The sequence below is a fragment of the Coturnix japonica genome, chromosome Z, assembly GCF_054131305.1.
Source record: "Coturnix japonica strain WE chromosome Z, WE-NBRP24, whole genome shotgun sequence".
NCBI lineage: Eukaryota > Metazoa > Chordata > Aves > Galliformes > Phasianidae > Coturnix > Coturnix japonica.
Window position 1 is genome coordinate 18,340,104 of NC_140702.1, and position 25,443 is coordinate 18,365,546.

The 25,443-nt window shown below is 34.7% G+C and overlaps 1 protein-coding gene across 21 annotated transcripts in view; it reads left to right on the top strand.

The window, feature by feature from the left end:
• Window positions 1–25,443, top strand: part of MEF2C (myocyte enhancer factor 2C) — a 135,863-nt gene that overhangs the window by 19,637 nt on the left and 90,783 nt on the right. The window contains exon 1 of one of the 21 annotated variants that reach the window (XM_085528539.1): window positions 24,324–24,370. The exons of the other annotated variants lie outside the window; for them this stretch is intronic. The gene's annotated coding sequence lies outside the window, so the exon portion shown is untranslated. Of the gene's footprint in view, window positions 1–24,323; window positions 24,371–25,443 lie in introns of those variants that run through there. 21 annotated transcript variants of the gene reach the window in all.

Here is a 25,443-nt window from a genome sequence, read left to right on the forward strand (position 1 = left end):
GGACCTAGTATTTGTGTAAGAATTTAAACTTCCTTGCATCTTGAAAGTATTTCAAAGTATGGGGAAAGTATCTGTTATTCAGCAAGGAAGGTTAAAATGCAAAAGTGATAGAATTTTCTCATTTTCTCTTGTAGCTACATTGCTTCTTCCCTTGCAAAGAGAAAGTAAATTTGAACGAGAAATAGAAGGAAGCATTAGGAAGAATCTTTGGAGCAATTCAAGTGTAGAAGTGTAGGATTATGACCTATTACTCTGAAACTCTAGAAGCACATTGCCCTATTTATTTTAAAACAAGCCTGGTTAAAATATTTTAGAACTGTCTTTAATATTTTATTGAATAAACTCATCTGAAAGGTTCAGTATTTACCGCAGCCAGGACTCTAGACAGACCTTTTTTCAGTTCACTAAACAGGTGACTTAGTAGTCACCTGCTTCAGCAGCATAGAGATACTTATCTCTGCCGTCTGCCACCTTCCCTGGACCTGGAGGACTTCAAGAGTTTAAGCTTAAGAGATCCTGGCAAATGCAGCAGGTCCTGGAAAGTCAGTATCTGCTGCCTTAAATTAGCTATAAAACAGCCCACAGATTCAGGATGGAATTGAACAGATGGCATAAATTCCTGTGCCTCTTTTCCCAGGTTACAAAGACCTACTGATACTGGACTTGGATTCCAAACTAACAGTCTTTTTTCTAATCTTATTCCCCTGAATATGTAATGTGTTCAGTGAAGTTTATCATAAAAGTTATTGTTAATCATATGCTAGTGCAGGAATTTGCCTTAGATACTGCTGTCTTTCCTGTCTCATCCTGTTAATCAGGTGTGCACATAAATGAACTGAATTAGAAATAACATCATTTGTGTTTGGTTTTATAGATACAGGGATCATGTCATTTGTGGAGCCCACGCTCAGTTAAATTTTACTGTTTGCTTTTAAGTAGTCAATCAATAGCTGTTAACAAAATCTGTACAAAGGACATGAGGATTGTGAAATTGTTTATAAAACAAATCTACAAAAGCAAACATAATGTAGAATGTCTACCTGAAACACCACTTTTGTAAATAAGAAGCAACATAGTAAAATGTGTTATGCATTTGATTTCTAATAAATTCTTCCCCCTACTGACGAATGCATTACTGTATGACATATTCAAAATGATAGTGTGTTGTTTTAATCCAAAAAATTTAGTTACTGAAGTATCATCGTAGAAATTAAAATGTTCTCAAATGTACCTACCAGTGTAGTAAGATGATAGAGGAGAGTGCTTTTCATTTATAAAATCCATGTGGAGTCATCAGTGGAGATTATTTAAAATCATTTTTTGCGTGTTTGGCTCACTAAATATGATGGTGGGGTGAAGGGTGGGGGGAGCTTTTAATGAAACAACAGGACATTGAGGTTCTGTGGCCTTTCCGTAGAGCTGGCCCGTGCCTTTCTTTCATTTGGGCATTTTATCTTTAAACATGTACTGCCAGGAGCTCCCCTCTGGTTGCAGTAATTTTCGGGAATACCTGTGTAGTAAAAGTAGGACAGTTGGAAGATAGTCTGTGAAACTAACAGGAGACACTATGTTCTATTCACTTTTGCTCAGAACTGTTTTATCTCTGTCCATCTGTGTCCTGAGTGTAGCTTATGTCTGTACTGAATGTGAAAAGTGGGAGAAGCAGCATATAGGAGGAGGGCATTTGGGAAGATGAGGAAGGATGTGGCTATGGACTATTCAGAAAGGTTGCATGCAAATTGAGGAGGGTGGACAACCCATAGTAACTGTACTTAAAACCTTAATCTTGGAGACTCTTTTCAAACAGATTTCCTTTTGAAATGTAAAGAATTTGGTTGGCTATGAGTAATCTTTCATCATTACACACAGGGCTACAGTCTTAACAAAATAATAAGAGTGCTCGTTTTTATGTGTAAAAGGAACCAATCTTTGAATCAGTCTGTGATGAGAACCTTTCTGCTCTCAGAATACTGAAGTGTTCTGTATTTCCTAGGTATATGTCCTAGTGTCCTAGGTATATAGGTTGGAGATAAGGAACTGATGTAGCAGCAGAATGAGGAAAAAAAAGCTTATTATCCCCACTACAATGTATAATAAATGTGAAACTGCATGCTTACCCAAAATTCTACATGACACTTTTTTTTTTTTTTTTAAAAGACTGAAATATTGAGACAGGGAATACATCCTTACAGTGGCATGCAAAATGTGTAACTTTATCCAAAGCACATATACATAAATTTTAGAGTTCAGAAATCTGGCTTTGGATGTATGTAAGATGTATGGACAGGTAGACTTATCTGAAGCTAAATAGAATAAGCAGAATTTCACCAAATTTCTTCTCAGAAGATATTAAAAATTATAACCTAAGCTTGTTAGGCTACATGCAATCTTATTTACATGTGATGTGTTGGCAGCAATTGGAAATAATTTTAAATTATGCTCTAAAATATGTATTAATTGGAAAATAATACTCCATTTTTTTCTTAAAAGGAAACATGATGGAATGATTGACAAGCTACCTAATTAACGTAGAACTGCCTGTGATTTCTTATGTAGAAATGGATAATGCCTACCTCTGTCCTTGGTAGGTAGAAATCTGCATATCTTCTCTGGAGTAACAATAATCTAATTCCATCTATGGATCTGGCACTTCTGTTTTATTGTTGATGCTACAATTAACACAATTACACATGGGATAGGAACAGCATTCTTTTACATTTTCTATTGGCATTCAAGTAGAATGATGCGTTAATATTTTCATGATTTTTCCAAAACTTGATTTTCATAAAGCAAAATGAAGATCTATCCTCAGTGCAAGTTCCAGTACCTAAATCTCTATTGAGGTAATTACATTTAGTTCAGTTATGCTTTAAGTAGATATTTGTCACAGTCCTAATGCTGTGTATTTTGTAGATAAGAAAAATAGTCCTCTTGGTGGCATCCTTTACTGATGTCAGTCTTTGCAATTTCATATTAAAAAAAAAAAAAAAAAAAAAGGAATCAAGGATAAGACGTAGTGGTTATAAGCATAAGTAAAAATCCGTGGGTGCAAAGAAAATCATAGAAGTGGTGTTTCTGCAGAGTGTTTTAAAAATATGTGCTTGTTTGTTTGTTTGTTTCCTGACATTAATTCTCTTGAAAAATACTTTGGTCATTGCATCAGTATTTTTCAGTGGCAGCAGTGTTCTTTTTTGACTTTTTTTTTTTTTTTTTTTTTTCTCCTGCCACTTAATATGAAGCAATATCTGATGTAGCAAAGCATGACATGAGAGATGTTCTAGTCTGTTTTGAAGAGTAGCACTCATCGTGTATCTGGACAAGTGGTGATTTTCTGGTGCTGACTTCTGTTACAAGTCAGTGTCATCTGCAAAGCAGTAGCACTATGTTCTATCACATTTTTCTATATGAGATTAAAGGGAGACCTGTCGTGAGACCATCACTTTTTTGACTGCACCAAACAAAACATGAAATAGTACTTATCCAGTTATCTGATAAAAAGTAATTTTGAGGATGGACAGGGAAAAAAAAAATGTTCTCTCCTTTCACTCTACTGTTTTCCAGATGTGATCGGAAAGAGGAAGCTATTCTGCTAATGGATCAGAAGATTGCTCTGTAATTTAAACACCATCCTAAAAATAGAGCTTCCAAGTTTGATAGATAGAATTTCAAAATACAAGGTAGATATGTCTAAAAGACCCCCTTAAAAACACAAGAATGGCTGTAGACATATAGTTTTGTGAGATTTCCATGGTGATAATTGGAAAAGAAAAGGATGGTCAGTAATCTATTTTTATATGTTATTTTAAATGTTTGTCTTAAATTCAGAAGAGTTAAATAAATGCCCTCTATTATCCCAGTTCACAGAGAAGTTTTCGAATATATGGTAATCTAAACAAGATATCTAAAAATATGAAGTGACCACAGTAAATGAAGCTCTAGAGTGGTCCAGATTTTAAACATGATTTTCAAATATTATAATCTATGCTGATACATGATACCCATCAGTGATGATTTTCAAGAAGGCCAGTAAGTGAGATCATTCAATATAAACTACAGAACATTATAACTAATGTACGTTGAATATATAATTCACCAATGTTTGTCCATAACAGATGCATGCACTTTATCTCAGGCAATAGTAGCAAAATTAAAAAGTCTACAAAGAAAGTGAAGAAGCTGCTCAACAGTTTGAAGTACACAATTTAAGAACAGAACTCAAAACCTTTAAATGTGATTTTAAACAGAGCTGTAAACTTTGTGCATGTCTGTTATGCAGTGTCTCAGTTCTCCAAAGGCAAGATGGTTGAAAATACTCATAATGATGCTCTAAAATAGGTGGAAGATACCAGGATGCATCTAAATAGATAGACCTAGAGCAACGTGAAAGAAAGGAATTTGTTTTTTACTTTGCTTATTTGTCCCATGTACTTCTGGAGTTCACATCCCCAGATTAAGTCTGTAAGTTCTATTAAAATACTGATTTAACTTTTAAATCACAAAGTCAGGGTTTGAGAAACTTGATTTGAATTACGTTCTACCCTTAATTTGGAGCTGTTTGAAGAAAATACAGTTCTGTCTTTCTGTAAAGGTCCTTATCAGTTGGCTTTGGAGTATTCAGTGAGAATGTTACTCTCAGTTTACCAATGTAAAGCCATCCCATTTTTGTACAGATAATTAAATATTCATCAAATGAAAGACTGTAATTGAGTCATATTTCACTGGACTGCCATAGTTCGTTAGCTACTGTGTTGGTCTCTTGCACTCCCTTCTGTTTTTCTGGCCTGTAATAGAGCTTAAAACTAGCTTAAACAACTAGTTTAATTTTACTTTGCAAAATACCATATAAAAAGAAAATATATTTTTACATTCTTAAATGTAATCATCTAAATATATAAAACTCTTCTTATCAATACTTAACTTTTAGTATTTCATGCCTTTTAGCATTCTTTTGTTTTCATTTCAGTTCATTTCTTGGGTGGAGGTATATAGCATCTGGAAAAACTCTGAAATTTCAGATAGAAACATGAAACGATTGTTAAATGTGAGGACTATGAGCGTTGTTTAAATAGCTAATTGACTGATTACAGGTTGTTTTAGACAGGAAGTACAGCTTCAGAGTGAGATAAATTACACGGGGTATGCTAGAATGCTGTAATAAACCGTTATGAGGAAAAGAAAGAAAAAAGAATTAAAAAGTCAAAAGTAACCATTATGTGCCTGTTCTCAGTCATCTTCTTTGGAGCTTGGGTGGTCCTTTAGGAAAGACCTTGTGGACTAGAACACATGCCTCTTCAGCCAGTTTCTTGAACAGTTAATGTGACTGTTGCATATGTGGGTGTGAATCCAAACCTGACTTCCTGACCGCATTATTATGTTTGAGTAAATGAAGAAGAATAACAGCTCTGGTTAAAAGGTTGTGCAGGTACTCATTCTTGACTAGTATTTATCCAAGAGCTTGAAACAGCTTATGAATTGTAAAAGTGTACTGTTGGGTTTTTTTTCCTTTTCTTTATACTATAATTGGGAAATTCTGAATTCATAAATGCAAAGGTATTAACGTTTAATTAGCAGTAATACATATGTAACAATGTATGAATGTATGTGCTTAGTTCGTGTATTATAGTGTTATTCCTCTGACTTGGTGACCTTCTAAAATTGGTTTATATAAATAATTATTCATTCTGTTAATTAACATCCACCTCTTTTTCTCAGTTTAAGTTTGTATTTTCTGACAAACTCATTAGAAACAAAAGAAACATCTGAATAGAACATTTCAAAAGATATTTCCTGTTCTGAGCAAAACTTAGGAGAGTATGAAGAAATTGACCACTTCTTGGACTAAGAACATTACAAGCAGTCTTAGTCAGTTTTCAAAGTCTACTTTATGGATTAAAGATTGTACATGTGTGGCAGGCATTCATATATTCTGAAATGAGATGGAACATAAAGGTGCACTGTAAACTGTTCTAGATCTTCTCTGTGGCTTGACAAGTTTATGCTAGCTTCCTTCAGCTAGATGCTAGATATACAGCATAATGATCTATATAAGTTTTATAAATACCAAATTATTCCATTTCAGTAATGTGATTCTGTAATACCATCAGAGTACTAAGTAGTCCCCGAGTATGAAATAAATAATAGAGTGAGACTGTTAGCCTCATGAGGCTTTCAGATGGTCTAAGCAGATAAGTTGAGCAGCTTGGACTATTAGGTGCTACACTAATCTTTACTCAGCTGGTAGTCACATCTTATTCCTGATATCTGAAGTAAAACAGAGTGTAAAACATCAGTGTAAATTCAGAGTCATTTTTATTTCTTCGTAATTGGAATGCTGTTTTATTTATGTTTTATATGTTTAATAATAATAATAATAAAGCCTCTTTGATTCATCAATTGATAAAGGAAAAGGGAAATTACATAGCTTACTTTACGCCTGAAATAATTTTTTTTAAGACTCCTGAAAGACTCCTAATTATAAACATGCAGTTCTACTGTCATGATTAATCAATATCTGAGATTGTTTTTCATCTATTAGTCAGGATCAGATTCTCTTCTTACACGAGAATATACAGTTACCATTTGTGGTAGGTGTTCTGCATTGAAGTTCATAACGCATTGATCCTCTTTAGAAACATCTTGGGCTCTGGGTCCATATCATAGTATCTCAGAATTTTATGTATTGGAAGAGATCTGTGATCATCAAGTCCAACCTCCTACTAAAGCAGGCTCCCTATAGTAGGTCACACAGGAAAGTGTCCAGTTGGGTTTTGAATATGTGCAGAGAAGGAGACTCCACAGCCTCTCTGAGTAGCTTGTTCCAGTGCTGTTACCTTCACAGTAAAGAAATTGTTCCTCACATTCAGATGCAACTTCCCACTTTTCAGTTCATGCCTGTTGCCCTTTGTTCAGTTGCTGGCATCCTTCCTGTGTTTAGCTCTGCTTTCGAACAAAAGTACTGTTATACCTAAAATTAACAATAAACACTTGCCTTGCTAGTACTCTAACATTAGGGCGCCTGACAAGCTACATCAGAAATCTCAGCTGTGCAATTGATGCCTGTAGCCTGGACACTTTCCAGTGTAATCCCCTTGTGCTTTAGCAGGGGGTTGGGCTCAGTGATCTCTAGAGGTCCCTTCCAACCCCTGTGATTCTGTGATTCTGTGATTCTGTGATGTTCTAATCTTCAGGATGGCAGCATGGATTTAGGCAGTGTGGATTTAACTCCTTCTTCTAGAAGCTATCTTAAATGGCTATAAGGATTTCACTTTACTGGTGCATCAACTTAGTGCCTGAAGAACGAGGATGGTATTACTCTGAAGAAAATTATGTGAAACCCAGATACTGTGGGAATGGTGGCTGTATGAATACTATGGGGAATAAACAAGATAATGCATGGTGTAAATATGCAGTTGTTTTTAGAAAGTTGTAGTCTAAAGGAAAGCATAGAGACTGCAGCAGACTCATAGATAAATTCATTTTTGCTAGAGAGCCTATTTTAATTAAAGTTTAAGACTTTCTGTTTCTTTCTGTCCATTTTTCTTCTACTTCTTTAGTTGTTGTGCCAAGGTATCCATGTGTGTTTCTTCCACTGTCATCTGGCCCATTCCCAGCAGATGCACACAATCTGTTTTGCTGTCACTGACAGGGCTCAGTTTATGGAAAGAATGTGACAGAACATGCTGCTGTAGTTGCTTATACAGGATTCTCTTTTCTAAAAAGTAACTGAAAATAAATTCCTCCTTTCCTTTCCTTTCCTTTCCTTTCCTTTCCTTTCCTTTCCTTTCCTTTCCTTTCCTTTCCTTTCCTTTCCTTTCCTTTCCTTTCCTTTCCTTTCCTTTCCTTTCCTTTCCTTTCCTTTCCTTCCCTTCCCTTCCCTTCCCTTCCCTTCCCTTCCCTTCCCTTCCCTTCCCTTCCCTTCCCTTCCCTTCCCTTCCCTTCCCTTCCCTTCCCTTCCCTTCCCTTCCCTTCCCTTCCCTTCCCTTCCCTTCCCTTCCCTTCCCTTCCCTTCCCTTCCCTTCCCTTCCCTTCCCTTCCCTTCCCTTCCCTTCCCTTCCCTTCCCTTCCCTTCCCTTCCCTTCCCTTCCCTTCCCTTCCCTTCCCTTCCCTTCCCTTCCCTTCCCTTCCCTTCCCTTCCCTTCCCTTCCCTTTCCTCCCCTTCCCTTGCCTTTCCTCCTTGCCTTGCCTTGCCTTGCCTTTGCCTTGCCTCCCCTTCGCCTCCCCTTCGCCTCCCCTTCCCTCCCCTTCCCTCCCCTTCCTTCCCCTTTCCTCCCCTTTCTTCCCCTTTCTTCCTATTCCCCTTCCCCTTTTCCTTCCCCTTTCCTCTTTCCTTTCCAACACATATCATTCAGTCATAGGTTTTTATCCAGGCTACTCTGCATCAAGTAGGGTATTTGTTTAATATGTTAACCTCTTTTAATTCCTAGTTTGTAAAATGCAGTTCTACCAATAGTGTATATGGAATGTCGTTGTAATAAATCACCAGACACGTCTGTGTTTTAAGTGGTGGAAGTTAGTCCTGCTTCTTCTAGAACCAAGCTTTTACTTAGAAAGTATTTTGGTTTTTTTTTTAAAATTTGCATTCCAATTTATATATACTGTTCAATGCCCCAAAACAAGGAGACTGAAATATAAACATGCATGTGAAGAATATAAATGGATATTGTACAAGAGGGTATATTTTCTTTCTTGTGTAAAGTCTTTGCACGAGGAACAGGTTGAGTAGCAGTTGGGACACTGTGGTGCCTGAGTTGTGCAAATACATGTTAGTGAACAGCTTCTACCTCAAAGAATTAACAGTGAACAAACCAGGGTAAACTGAGAAGATGGAAAAGAAGTACAAGTCTTTTTGCTTTCAGGAATGTCTTGCTGCTCTTCTCACTGTTCAGTTGGATGAGTCAGTGTGTTTATTAAACTTTATGAAAGGTGTCTGACCCACATGATACTGTTTGTGATGTGATGGGTTGTTCCGTTTGTTACTTTGTCAGCGGGTAATGAATCAACACCTCAAATTTAGTAAACATAACTTTGCCTTACCAATTTGCATTCTACCTCTATTTGTCTAAGGGCAGGGCTTACAGTAAATTCCACAATGGACAACTAACGATACAGCCTGAACTGCGAAAAAACTATTAACATTGAATATATATGGGCACACTAGATGCTTATTGGAGAAAATAATTTGTTCTACAAGGCAGTGTTGCCTCTAATCCTATTATTTTCATCCTTAATGATCTGACTCCTCTCTTCAAATTGTACTTTGTTTAGAGGGGTTGATCTCACAGAGTTGTTAGTCTTTTTTTTTTTTTTTTTTCAGTAGATAAAAAATGAAAAGATTATTCTTCAGCACTGGAAATCTCCATTAATTCCCAAAATCTAAGATGTATTTAATGAGCTTAGTGACAGCACTGCCTTTTATTTGGCTGTGTATATACACTAACATAAATTAAAAATATATAGAGAAATTTTATCTGTATTTTCAGGATGTATTTTTAACTAATTAGGCATGATTTTATATTCTTAATGTTCTGAATTTGGAGTATCATTTTTTTGGTTTTGATTAATTTCATGTTCTCAATAGGGTATATATGTTAAAAAGGCAGTGTGCAGTGGGAGACTGCCATGTTAGCTAGGCTTGTGGTTTCTATAAAATGACTTCCTGTGATCATGTACATATATTTATGTATATGTACACATGTAGATATGTATATTTATATATGGATATACACACACACATATGTATGTGTATATGTATATATATTCATATATATGTATGTATACATATATATATATATACACATACATGCATGTGTGCTTTATATACAAATAATATATGATTTTTAAACCATACGTGCATGCTTCTGGGTATAACTTAGAAAGTAAATAAAACTGTCAAAATGTCTCTTCACAGTTAGACCTCATAAAAATAATCAGTCTGTAAACACGTGGTGCTCTTTTTTCTCATGTATAAAATGAAACTCTTCTGCTGCTGTTCTAGACTTACACTCCTTCCATATTATGGTTTAGAAATTTGGGGATTTTTAGTGTTTTTTTTCTTCTTTTGTCTGTAATTTTATATTCATTTGTGTATGTCAGTGTGGGAACTGTATACATATGTAAATACTCCAAATATTTTTTACAGGTTAGGTTTGAACATGAATGTAATTTCCAGTTTTCATTATGCTTAATATTATTTTTTGTTACTTGCCAAGTCTTTCTAGAGTTTCTGCAAACAGTAATGAGTTTTTAAACGATTACTAAAATTTCAAGCAAAAGGAATTATTAATAAATTTACTTCCACCTGATAAACATTTTGATTGCTAGTTATCATACATAATGTCAAAAGAAGGCTAAGAGGGGTTAGGGTCCTCAGATGATTTCTCATACTAGGTTTCTAGGATGCTAATTCAACTCCAGAAAGACTCATTTATACCACATAGCTATTAAACTTTTAAGACCAAGATTACAGTGTGGCAGTTTGGCCTATGTGAAGTGGAAAGAAGAATTTAATATATTTCTAAGAAAGATTTTATATCCTGATATGTAACTAGAGTCTATGCTTCTTTCTGTGAAGTAGCAGAAAAAAGGCTAAAAACAAACAAAAAAATAAAAATAAAAAATAAAAAAATTACAACATCCTCTCATTCTGCCAATCTGTGTTTGTCTTGTGTTTTTTAAAGCATATTTTTTAAAAGCATACTCTTTATACTTTTCTAAGACAAACAAAAAGCATTATAAACTGAAATACATTTCAGCATGGCAGTGCATTCCTTTTTTGATCTGAATGCTAAGTCCAGGAATCTCAAAACTGTTTACTTGGATCTTCTTGATCCTACTTGGAACCTGATACGGTAAAAAAATAAAATAAAATTATTTATCCACATCTAGATTAGACAAATGAAATGCTAAGTTCTAAATCAAGAATACTTACTGCACAGACCTCTCTTCCATCAGTTTCAGATCGTTTCAGATATCACTGCTGATCTCAGATATAGATATATGTAGATACATCACGAGTGAGAAGATACAAAGATCTTACTGTTTCTTTCTCATTTTATTCATAGCTGGCAACTTCCATCTTTAATAAAACATCCACAAGAAAAACTGATCAGGTGACTAACAGAAAAAAAAGTTGGCTAAGATCTCTTTTTCCATATTAGCATAGAGTAGAACACTTAGCTTTATATTTTCCTTGCTTTTATCTATACTGAGTATGGGATAATATTTTCAGTCTCCCTGTGACATTTAGGGAGTATAAATTGATAGGCACTTAATTGGTAAGGTGAGGATATCTGTATAAACAGCTGTATACTGTAAATCAGTAAGTCCTATACATTTAAAACTATTTTCTCTAAGAGTGTTAACAGTAGTATATAAGGAACTCAGAAATAGCCTTAACGGGATTAGTTCGCTGTATGATTATACACTGGAGAATTTAGGTAAAATAAACAGTGAAAAAAAATTAAATTTTCTTGCTATTTACAAAGTGTGAACAATATGGGCTTTCTGACTTCAAAATAGTTTCCCATGCCTTGACAGTAGTAGCCTGTTTCCAATGAGGGAACCACCATCTGTATTGGTATGGTGCAACTTTTTTAGTTTTCGCTATATCAGCCTAGATATAAATCTTTCATGAGCAGAATTTTTTAGCCTATTTTTGTGACATGATCTGCTGCCATCAATGCACTTCATGTATGTTGCACATGCTTAAATGTATGTAATAATAGATTGGATAAGTTGGACCAGTGCTGCCCCTAGTGAAGTCTCGGTTTGTTTAGGAAACTTACTCTTTTTGAAAAGAACTGTATCCTTTTTTTTCCCTTTTTTTTTTTCTTTTTTTCTTTTTCTTTTTTTTTTTTTTAAATCTGTCTGCCCAAGGATAAGGGACCAGCACATTACTCAAGTTTATGTTACATTTATCCATAACGTAACAGAGACAGGGAATTTCTCTTTAGGGTCAGAGCTGACCACTCACTTCTAACTGCTCTCAGACTTGAAAGCTGTGTGCCATCTATGCTCTGCTTGCCTAAATCTTCTAAGTAGAAGTTGAACGTGTTTATAGAGTACAGTAGATACCTCACAGTGTTTCATTTTGAATCTGATCAGTGCATTCAACAAACAAAACTGTTAGTAACCAGTTACCTGGATATTTGTACTGTGGTTTTCCATTTATCTAACAGTTTCTTCTTTGAAAAAATGCAGACACTATTTTGATTATAAACATGTTTTTGGAATAAAAATGTATTTTGCAATGCACTGTGCATAGTATTCAGAAAAAATTTACCCTTTAGTATTAATATGGCTACAGAAAAAGCAGCCCTTTGGTAGTAACACATCTTAAGTTATCTTGAAAGAAGTTTGATTAAAGCTGTCTAATACTACATTAACAGTTTTTGAAATTGGCAAAGTTATTAAGTTTTCAAGTACGCCATCTCAATAACTGTTCCAATTTTTTGTTTGTTAGCTAAAAAAAATGTGAAAATAGGAACAGACAGATAGCTTTGTTGTTTCCAAAGTCTTATAATTCTAAGTTTGTTTGAAAACTGAACAGTTAAAATATGAAATATAAGCGGCAGAGACATAACATGCATTACAGCTCTCTATGCAGCTTTCTGCTGTACAGAAAGTATCCATATGATGGAACAAAATGGAAGCTCTCTGGTATTTTGCATTAGAATTAGCAATATAAATTGCAGTTCAGCATGTAAACCTACCATATGTTTCTGTGACCAGGTACTGACACAAGATACCATTCTAGTTCTGAAAAAATTTAAGTGCACAAAAACTGTTATTCTTAAAGTCATTTCAATAACTTCCGTCCTGACTGAAATGATGCTTAGGCATACCACTGTAAGCAGCAAAAGATCTTGCCGTTATATTGAACAAGGACATTCAGTGCATCTCTGGAGCTTAAAAGAGTTAATTCAAGGAGGTAAAGCAGATGTTAAAGAAACTTTTCAGCTTATCTCTTGGCAGCAAGATAACTTTCAAATCTTAAATATTTGCTCAATTTTGATGTTGCTGGGACAGGCAAGGCAGAAAGAGTTTTTCCTCTCTTGCATTAAGAGCATACTTCCTATGAGCAGAATCTGCCTCATGGGCAGAAAGATTATGCACTATTTATGTTAAAAGCAAAAAAACAAAAACAAAACAAAACAAAAAACTACAAAGCAGCAACCTGATATTTCAGACTGTGTCATCAGAAAGATTTTGTCTGCAAATGTTTTTAGTTAGAGCTGCTGCATGCAGTAGCTTCTCAGTAAATCAGGAAACGGTTATGTGTTTAGCTATTTCAGCATTATATTAAGCTAATGTTTTCCTTCCTTAAATATCCACTGTTACATAATGCTTCTGGAGAATCTGTTCACAGACTTGTAAAAGACTCAGATTGTTTAAAGTCACTCATCTAAGAGACCTATTCTGTAATGCAGCAGCTCCTGGTGACTGTGGAAGGTGACTATCTGAGTGATTAGATATTGCCTAGTGTTGGTTTCTTTGCCTGACTTCTTACTATTTATGTATGTATAAATAGATTCTATTAATCTATATTTTGAATTGTTGGAGTCTTAGAAGCCATCATGTGAGGGCCATTTCTCCTCCTAAGCTGCATCGATCGTACTGATAGTTGCATTGTCATCAATGAAATTATCTCCTAAAGCTTTTATGTCCTTTTACGGAAGCCGTGTTAGCACAAGAGAAACTGTTCTGTGTCAGAATATTCACCAAATATGTACAGTGAATTCCCTGACATCATGAAGTGCCAGATGAATAGCATGAAGAAGGGAACATTAAGGAAAAGGTCTAACTACACCCTCAGAGCAGAAAGTTTCTTCCTGTTTGTGTCAAGCCAATATAAAGATCGTTGTTATGAGTGTAAATTTGTAGGTTCTGCATACAAAGCTGCTAAGTAAGAGTTGTGAGTTTCAGGGGACACCAAAATTAAAGGGTTTAGGGCAATCTAGGTGAATTGTATGTTATGTTAAAGTAATCCACCCAAGCTTTAGCTGAAGGACTTTTCTCCAGGGCTTCTGTAGACCTGCTGCATAACTTACACAAGTCTGTTTGAAAATTCCATCTTTTGCTGAAAAATTTCACTAGTTTCTGTGAGTCAAAAGCAAGAAGTGAAAAGAGGGGAGCAAAAAAAACATTGATTTTATTATATATGTTATCTTATAATCAGTACACTATTTTCAGACGTTCTGAAGAAAATAACACTTGTCACTTGAGAGCTGCAGCTGTTAGTCTGTTGAGACATAGAGGGAATGGGGCATATATTGAATTATTCATGAAGGCTACTGCTATAGTTGACAGAAGTTCATCAGCTAATTCCCCCACTCCATTCTGAACTTTCTTTTAAATCCAGTCAGGCTGTGGGGGTACAAGCTGTTACTTTTAATAATCATGCTACTAGAAATTTCCTATATTGTGTATATCACATAAGATCTCCCCTTTAAAAAAATTATTTATTGCTCACTGAGGGGCCAAGAAATGATTGATTTTGAATACTTTAATTTCCAGATAATATAAATAATTCTATTTGTTTTCACAATGTAGCAGCTTAATAAACATATGAGAAATTTTAAGTAGTGATGTTTTACAACTTGATGAACCGAAAAAAATGTTCACAAATATATAAATATATTTATGGTTTAAGATCACAAGCTACTACTTCGATCACATAATTTTTTTTTTCATTCTTAGGCCAAGTCAAAGTGCACAAATGCAAAGGACTCTGTACATATGTGAGGAAATCAAATACTTTGTTTTCCAAATGCTAAGCCTGCATTAGCCGACTATTTTGTTGTGCAGAATATCAGATTAGTGATAACGTTTTATGGCTCTCCAGGGCATTGCTGAACTTCAAGGTTAGCTTGCTGAGACCAGTACAACATGCTTGTGGTGAGTATTGTAGGAATGCTAAATATTGAAGACTCTGGCCCACTTCTAGTGACTTCTCTCTCACAACAGGGGCTCCGCAAGGGTAGCTCTGTTTTCTTGCAGGCGGGATTGCCAGCTACCTCTGTTCTATCCACTGTGAAAGTACAATTCTTACCAGCATGTGTTTGTCGTCTTTAGGAGACTGCTCTCTGTTTTTACATTTTTTTGCAAACTGAGGCAGTTTGAATGCGGTAGGAAATTGTAAACTTTCTAATGTCCGTTTCATTCCCCTCTCCTCTGTGGAGATTTCTACAGTGATTAAGATTGAAAAATGTCTTTTTACTGGTGTGCTTGGTACAGACAGTGCCCTCATTTATCCTGTGAAGACCTTATGGCAGCAGCACATACCCATTTGATGGAGAGGATTATTGTAATTCCCTCCTAGACTGGTTTCTAGCAGCTCAGCTCTGTCACTTCCAGCCTGCTCAGAATGCAGTGACACACTCCCATACTGTCTTGAGCAAATGACCTGTTTTCAGCTGGGACAGAGTTGATTTTCTGTATAGTGTCTGGTATGATGCTATGTTTTGGCTTTAGAAGAAAAACAGTGTTGATAAAATACTAATGTTTCAGTTGTTACTGAGCAGTGATGCATAGAGTGAAGGATGTTTCATCTTCTTATACTGCCCTGACAGCAAGGGGGATGGGGGCACAAGGAGATGTGAAAATGTACTGTATGAAATCATGTGGGGGAAAAAAAAGAAAAAAAAAAAACTTTAAAAACTGAGCAAAGTTGGCTGGAGGGCAGCTGATGCTTGGAGATTGGTATGACATCAGTCAGTGAACGGTGAGCAACTGTGCTGTGCATCGCTTGTTTTGTAAACATATTATTATCATTGCTATTATTGTTTCCTTTTCTTTTTCTGTTTTAGGAAATAGTTTTTAATTCAATTCACAAATTCTATTTTGTTGGGTTGTTTTCAGTTCTCTCTCCAGCCCAAGTGGGAGGGGGGAATGAACAAACGAATGTGTGGCGCTGAGCTGCTGCCATCTTAAACCGCAGCAGCAAATACAATCATCCTCTTGTACCTCAGCTCATCTGCTTTGTCTGCTGTGAAGCAGTAGTTTGATTCTAAAGTTTGCACTCTTAGTTTTGAAATTCTTGATGGTTTAGATCTTGGCTATTTTCAAGAACTCCTCCACAAATATCATCTTGACAGATATCACCACCCCCATAGCACATTTTAGGAATCTCAGCATCACAACTTAGGTTGGCAAGTTATGTCCTTTGCTGTGATAGGCCTTCAGTAAAGGAACTCCCCCAGGAAATCTGTCTTGAACCACATATCTTTATTACAAAAAAAAAAAAAAAAAAAAAAAAAAAAGGCTATTTATTTTCATTTCTATTAGAACCATATTTACTATGATCACTCTCAATAATTCATGTTAGAGCTCTAAATTAAACTCTTTATTTCTTTATTTGAAGAGTAACCTCAGCATGTTAGTGATTTAGTGTGGGAAGAATTAAAAAAAAATCAGAATGTACATTATTGATAGTGACTTTGTAATGATGAGTTCAGTGTTGCATAATAAGGGTACAAGTTTTTCATTGTTAATACAAGATGTGTCAGTACAGTTGCTAACTAAATTGGAAATGTGGGCCATTTATGAATTTAATAACCAAACAACAACAACAAAAAAAGTATGCAGTATTTACTCCTTTTCCTTAAAAGGAATTATTCCTTTCTTCTCTTTACTATGCAGTCTGATGTACTAGGATTCAGCTCTAGCTACAGATGGAAAGCAAACTTCTTCTTTGTCTTGCTACATCTATTATAATCGCTGTAATTTTGGTGAGATGGCTATGGCTATATTTATAAGGTAATGAAGAAAGTCTGTGTTTAGAGAAACTTAGACTAGATGCCAAAAGGTGATGGCTTCAATGAGGTCAGACAGATCCTACGTTTGTGGCCAGTAATAAAGTATTTTGTGCAATGTGAAAGGCTTTTTTTCTGATGTACTCAATGATTTCAGATTAACCACTACACGTTTACTTAATTTTAGGTATAGGAACAGTTCTTCAGTCTTCAGTGAACTACTCAAGTGTTTCAAATTAGGCATATATGTTCATGCTTGTGGGTTTGGGGCTAGAAGCCATAATACTGCAGAGACTTACACATTTGTTCATGTTTACTATTTTTGGAAGTTGCACCAGTGTCACAATTACTTTCATCACATAAAACACAACTTTTTCAGCTTTCAAATGATTATACGATGTGCTTATAAACTGTACAAGATGCTTTGAATTTCAAAGTATTCAGTGGATAGAAGTTACTTTAACAGTTTGATTACATGATCAGAATTCAAAACATTTTCTATAACAATATAAAGTATATATTATTACAAACTGATAGCTATTCTTAAGAAAAGAGAAAATAAAATTTGGAGTGCTTTATTCATTTATTTTCTTTGTGTGTTTTTCCTCTTTGTTTGTTTGTTTTTTAATCAAGCTTTACAAATGAGTTATTTCCAGAGAAAAGGTGGAAGTTGACATGCATGTCTGAGTGCTCATTTGATTTTATGTAGATCTTTCAAAATTTATCTTCAGTGCAACCTCTGGATTCTTTAAAGTCAGCTAAAGGGATGATTTTTCTACTTTCATTTTCTGTATATTTTTTTGTAGCTTTCTATTGTGTTATAGCCAGTGAGAATTCTAAGGAATGTTTTTGGCCTAATAATTCTTACAGTAATCTGAAAGTATTGCACTTTGTCAGATGTTGAATTTCCAAATCATCATTACTAATTAGTCTTTAGAGTAATTTAGCCTTAATCATGAGGTCTTGAACCAGAATTCCTGCAGAATGTAATGTTTGGTTTTTTTAATAGCACAGATTCCTATGAGTAAATATGATTGTGGCATTATGGAATGCTGTCTGTTGTTTTGCTTTATGATTTACTCTCCCTAGATACAAAACTGTAAAAGAGATGTGTTAATCTATTTTTATTCCAAGTACAGAAATAGATCTGTTACCGTTTAGACATTAAATATCTAATATAACATGCGACTTGTGTAGTGCTATTGCTGGTGCAATACCTGGAACAGTAAAGATATTGATCAGCTACAGGTACAGACATGTTGCACATTTTACAAAGCATTACTAAATAATGCATTATTGTGTTTCAGACTTTTTCCTGTGATAAATCAAAACCATAGGATTGCTACACTGAATAATAGATAACATGCTTCAATGCTGTTTGCAAATACATACTAGAAATCTGCTCACAGTGAGCTGACTTAAAATTACCACTAAAGAATGACATTATTTTATACGATTTTCCCTCTTGATTGAATGCTTAGGACAGTATTCCTGAGGGATTTATGCCCTACATATGTCTGAATTTATACGGCAATGCAACTTTTCCATCTAAATTGAGGGAAAATGTTATTCACCTGTGTTTCTAGGCCTGAAATTAGAAACTAGTTGTTTTGCAGTACAGAACGGAGAATGAAGACAGCTTAGCTTGCTCGTCTAGCACTTACAGTGCTAGACATGGCTGATAACCTAGACTGACCCTTAGCTTGGCATTTGCACAGGTAATCAGTGTGTAAGGATAAACAGTTCTTCAACAATCTGTCTAGTATATTTGGAAAAGAAGGAAAAAAAAAGTTTTCCGTAAGCAGAGGAACACATATTTTCTTTTCCATCCTTCTTCTCTTCTTGAATAAATGTATTTAAACAAGCTGCTGTTCAGGACCTTCAATTCCCTGTTTCTCATTTGATCTATCTCAGTTCTTTATGTAGTACACTGAGGATTGATGGGGTGAATAAGTCAAGGTAACTTCTGAAGTCTTTTTCTATCACTAACTTTGACGGTTCATGTAGTGTTGTTTTGTAATCTAAAGCTGAAATATTACACATGAATGAATAGGTCTGGAGAAGGGGAGCTTATTTTTTTGGACTATTGACAAGAGCTAAAATGATGAACCTCGCTCAGTCACTAAAGGAGGTACTCTACTGCAAAAAGACAAGGCATAAGAGAGATGCCAAGGGCATTACCAGATTGATTCAGGTACTGAGACCAGACACTAGGTAAGTGAGATGGCTGACCAAATCTGAGCTCTTCTCTATTTCTTGAATACTGACTTTGTCAAATTCTAATGGAAGCTTTATCAGTTTTTCTCAAAATTGTATACAAAGTTGAGAAATCATTACACACTTAAAGGGTTTTCCTGTTCCATTCAATTTCAAGCATCTAAGGCATTTAACTTTTATGGATGGCAAAAGGGAAACAAGGTACATGTATGAGGACACAAGAAGCTATAATCCAATTGAGGGAAGCTGATTTATAATTTCAGATTTAATCACTCATGCGCAGTGTAACAGAAAGTTAACTGAAGTTGTATAATTGATTTTCTGAAGGACTGTTCTACAGCATAGATCTTTGAAAATCAGCTTAGATTTATTGAAGGGTAAGAGGACAAAATGTTATACCACAGCATTATCCAAATCTTCAGTTACAGGGAATACACTGTCATTCTTAAAAGAACTATCTAGGATTTCTTTCATTATTGTCTAGCTGGCAGAAAAAGAATGTAGAGCCAGATTACTTATTGTTAGTGATCACTGTTGTCTGAACGGAAAAGAATTAAAAGAAGTTAAAGGTGTATAACATTACTGAGACTGGACACTGTTTCTATGCATTGTGCATATTAACCTTTTGCATTTCTTGGTTTCAGAATGCACATGACCTATAAGACTACCACTTAGATATAAACCCCACAGCCACGACATTGGGCCCGTTTTCTGCAGGAAAAAGTAAAAGTCTTTGTAGTTGGTCAAAAACAGTGTCACAGTTTATTTTAATATTCATCCTGGCAAAGGATTAAATGCATCATGGTTATTAAAAAAAAAAAAAAAAATCAGTATGTATTATATGTGTAATAATAGTAATCTTAGTGTATCAAGTGTGTTGTATCGTATTTTTCATAGTGTCCTTTTGTTAATGAAAATAAGCCCTAGTTATACGCTGCTCACACCTAACTTTCAGTCCTTCAGTATCATACATTGACTTTTATTTTACATACATTTATCAGATGATAAATTCCCTGCATATAAGTTGAAATATGGCCAAAATTAGGGAAAAAATTCCTTGAAAATGTAAGTAAAAATATCTTCATGTTACTCTCTGAAGTTTAACATCAAAATGAAATATAAACTAATTAAATTTAATTATAAATTATTTTATATAAATGATTCTTGAGACTGTACTTTAGAAAATGTACAATTATTTTTTTTTTACTATAGTCAATAAGTTCATATTTAATAACACCTTGTTCATATTTAGTTCATATTTAATAATATATCTAGTTCATATTTAATAACACCAGCAAGCATTAAGCAAGTCATCATTGCCATTTGACAAAATAGGTTGAGATTCAGCCTTGGAAACAGGGTTTGCCCTTGGAACTGTTCTAAACAGTTTTGAGAAACTCAAGCTTGTGCCACAGTACCATTTTTATCTTGACTACTATTTTTATTTTTATTTTTTAATTAATGCGTTTGAAAGTCATTTTAATCTGATCAGCCAGAGAAGGTGATTCAGTAGAACACATTCCATTTTAGAATTTGAAGGCTGAGGGTTTTTATTTTAATGTTGCTCAGTAGAAACTAAATCAGTGCATACGCTGCCATTCTTTTTCTCAAATTACTCTCGGATAATCTCAATTTCTCTTCCCGATGGAAGTTTTTGTTTCTGACCGATGTGTCTGATCCAGAATTAACTTAGGGTATTTTGGGGTACATTCTATATTACACTTCAATTACAATCAGAACTTTACCTCATCCAAAGCTGATGGTCTCGTGTTTTTTTATTCAGACATTTAAACACAGAGGAAGATTATGATGTCTTGTTCATGTTCAGTGTTGTTCTTTACATTATAGCTATTGCCAAAGAATTGTTCTTTGGCCTGACTTTAGGCTAAAGCATTGCTAGGTCAAAATTTAAGAAACTGTTCAGTTACTGATGGCTAAAATTCTCTCTCATTTAAACTTAATTTCCAATATATAATTGAGAGAATCAAATAATCGAGTTTGCTCTTTAATGTTAGAGCCCAAATTCAGTAAGAATATAAACTATTATTTCACACATTTTTTGATTGAACCTCTTCTCAGATAGACTACTGAACTGTACCTCACATCTGATTTATTTCCTTATGTGTGTAACTACACTAACCATTTTATGCTTTTGAAATTACAATATGACTGTGAGAATAGGCAAGCAAATGTCATACGCAATGAAGTTTGCCTCACTTCAGTAAGAAGCTATTCATACCTAGAATAAATTTAGTTTTAAACATTTTTGAAATGGGAAAAAAAAATCAATAAATTCTAGTTTTTAGAAATACAAATTTTTCAACCTATAAACATATAGACAATGCCTAAATCACCTCATCCCCGTTCACTGGCAAGAGAATAAAATCTCTACACAAAGAACATATGTACTGTACATGGCAAAATACTGCTAGGAATAAGTTCTTACAAATAACAATTTTAGAAGTGCCTTCAACTCTACTATATAATAGCATATTATAGTATAGCTATCTCACAGTGACTGGATTCGTTGCTCTACGATTTCTGATCCATTACAATGTGAAATCTTCTGTTCAAATTTCTTGAAGGAAAAATTGATAATAGTTTCTTACTTAGCATATATATTTGGTCTCTGTTTGGTCTCTCCATCTCAAAAGAGTACAGAGAAATTAGATTTCACCTGTGAAGATGTAATAAGTTGGTAGATTTTTTTTAATGGTATACAATACAGAAACCTCCATCTGCGTCGAACTGTAAGCATATTTGAGAAGAATATGTTCCTGTCTGCTTCTATAGTAGTTTTTTGTGTGTGGAGAACTTTCTGTTCTGTTTTTTTTTTTTTTCCATTGTTTCAGGTCAGCTCTACTCAGTGTGTTTCTCTTGTTAACACATTCCTATATTAGTATATTAATATAAATTTGTTTCATTGAATCCATCAATTCCTGCTTCTCAGAAATGGATCTGGAATTCTAGTAAAAAATATATATTTTTTCTGGTAAATCTCAATGATCCCTTTACTGGTCTTGCAATCAAGCCCCCTCTTGCTGCAACTGAAATTTTGCTATTAAGATCATTTCCTAAAAAACAGTGTGATTTGGCATTACCGGGTTGGCTGGAAACTGTGGCTTTGATTTGTAAAGAAATAAGTAAAATTTTTGCCATAAAATGTAACCATTGTCCTAAACCTACTAAAAAATTAGATTAATTAGATGCTGCAGAAAAAAATAGTAAGTAAATTCCCACAAGTCTGGTTGAAAATGTCACCATTTTTCATAAGATATTTATTTTCATCAAAATAATTAGGAAGGAGCTTTTAAAAACATTATACAGTAAAACTTGTTTCCAGTCAGTAAATTGATCTTATAATTTAAAAAAAAAAAATAAAATAAAATAAAATAAACAAAAAAAAACTGTATAAACAAGGATCTCCACACTCTGGGGATACTGTTATGATTTACATCTTGGATTGAGTTGTGACTGAATTGTGCCCACCAGTTTAACCTATATTACTCCATATGCAAACTAAAGCATTGAAGCATATTGCCTGTAACATCTTATATATGAAAATATGTTTCTGCTATGATGATAAGAGCTGACTTTAATGAAATGAAGCTGTTCTTATCTGTTTGCTTTGTCCATATAAACATATGTTTTATTCAGACAGCATTCAAGAATTTCAAGTACAAAGGCCATTCCAAAGGTAATGCAATATCAGAGGCAAATGGTGGGCAGCAGTAGAGGTTGAACCTTCCTGAAGGTATCCACAGTTGTCATGGATATACATGTGAAGCAAAGAAGTAGCATTGAATTTCTTCGAGCATAAAAAATGGCACACACTGTTATTCATTGATGCTTGTTGAACATTTATGGAGACAAAATGGGATGTCAGTGCAGTGAGGCAGTGGGTGGTGTGTTTCAGCAGTGTGAAACAGTGGGTCCACTGGCACAGACTGTTATAGGCAGGGCATGCAGGCTCTTGTTCATAGCTGGTGAAATCCACAGCTAATGGTGGTGACTGTGTTGAAAAAGAATGTCTTGTAGTTGAGAATGCGATCTATCACATAGTGTTATTGTAATCTTTGTTGCAGTTTCTCTGGAAATAAATAGGAGGCATTATTTTCATAGCAACCTATATACTGTCCGTTAGGTTTTCATTGTTTTCATTCATGGTATTGTTGTAGTAATGCACAAAATGCTATTTCCAAAAGTTGCATTTTACAATGAACTGTGCATGAAAAGAAGAAATGTAGATACTTATTTCACTGTTTTTTCAATGTAGAATTGTCATATGCTGATTAATCCCAATTGGTGTGAAAGGATGTTCTTGTAAGCATTTTTCTTCTTTATTTTTCCAGAAAAGGAGGTAAGAAAGAAAAACTTTTCTCATTTCAGGCTTGACAATGTTCCTATATGTAAAAATATTTTCTAATTGTGTAGTACAAAAGGGGCCTCACTGCAGCTCATTGAAGGCAAAGTACAAGCAACCTACACGGTCAGTGTACCTGAATCTGAAAGCAAAGCCATAAATAAATAATACTGCGTATCACAGGAGAAAAACATTACCAAATATGTCTAAACCAAAAAGACAAAAATTGCCTTTTACTTGTGCATTATAATTTATGTTAGGATAAAATAATAATAATAATAATAATAATAATAATAATAATAATAATAATAATAATAATAATAATAATAGTAGTAGTAGTAGTAATAGTAATAATAATAAATAATTCCATAGAGATTGAATTTGGTCAGGACATTAGGCATAATTCATAATTCATTTTATCATGACATCTTTAATTTTCTTAGTGATCAAAATCTTTTGCAGTTAACTTGGAATGCTCTCTTTTTTGTTAGCCTTCAAAGCTTCTAAGCTTCAAAGTGGTGATCTTTCATTTAGGTAGAGTTAAATATGTTAAATATGTTAGAACTCATACCTTCTGTACTTTAGAAACTTGTAAGTAAAGACTTCACCTATCCTAAAGAGCACACATTACATAAATCTGACCCAGCTTGACACTGATTCGCTTGTGAGAATCAACAGGATCACAGCACATGCTAGTTTGACTGCTGGGACTCAGGAAAGTGTCTTGTTCATTAACCAGGGTGACCATATGTCACACAGGTTAAGAGCAGTTGACACCTGTTTAATTGAGGGTGACAGGTCTTTAAAAAGATGAACATCTAATCTCACCTTCTTAGGTGGCACAAGAGCATGACACTGATTTACAGGCTGAGAAAATAGGGGCAAATATTACTTTTCTTCTGTATGCAGACCTGTCTTGATACAGAATGTGCTTTGTCTGTGGCAGATACAAAGCCTGCTCCATTTCTGACAGCCCTTTTTGGTCTGCCCTAGGTAGCGTTGAACTCCCTACTCTTGTTTCTCATCTCCTTTTTATCAGGTAAGCCAGCTTAAGCAGAATGGCCAGTGGTCCTAGAGGCCTGCACTTGAAATCCTTCTAATCACACCTACTCTGGTTATGATGCCAGTTGTCATGATCATCGTATTTCTTCACTGATTAAGGGAAATGAGTGATGCACAGACTTTAGATATCTAAAGTAGGAGGAGAATGTAGGATCTCATGTAATTTTTCATCTTGGAAGGACTGTCAAATAGCAGTCTGTACACACCTGAATCAAGAACACAGTTTCTTGCATGTGTCTTGTCATTGGCTATTTCTGCAGAACCAATCAGCAGTGACATTTCCAGAAACAAGCTCATGTGGATTTGCAACAGGCTCTATTTATCCAAGACGTTTGCAAGAAGTTTCAGCAGGAGTTACAGACTTACTAACGCATGGTGCTCATCTGAAGAAGCTGCTCTGGGAACAGGAACAAATTATCTGGGAATCTAGTAACAACAGATCAACAGACAACAAAATAAATATAAAAATAAAGATTTTGGCCTAAAAAGCAGCCCCTAAGCCACACTAAACGTTAAACACAGCAAGAGATTTGCTTCCATCTACTGGAGCCAAGAAAAAAAAATGACAACTGAGCAGCAAGCTCCTCTAACATGAGCTATAAATCAGATTGTTCTTGTTTCAGGCTGCCAGTGTTGAAAAGTAAATCCGTGAGTTGGTATGGGAAATGCAGGATGATTAAAATGGCTTTAAAGTATCCCTCTAAGTTTTCAGTAACTTCAGAATTTTAACAGACAAAATTGTAGATGCTACCAAGTTTCCTATTTATACTTATGTATTGGCAGAGTCCTGTGGTCGTTCCATGCAAAACTCTAGAACAGAGCTTTCAGTCCCCCACTGCTGATCTATAGCTAGTGAACAGGTCTGACACTTGTGTATTAAAAGGGCTGCACAGAACCCTCTTTCTTTTCTTTTCTTTTCTTTTCTTTTCTTTTCTTTTCTTTTCTTTTCTTTTCTTTTCTTTTCTTTTCTTTTCTTTTCTTTTCTTTTCTTTTCTTTTCTTTTCTTTTCTTTTCTTTCTTTCTTTCTTTCTTTCTTTCTTTCTTTCTTTC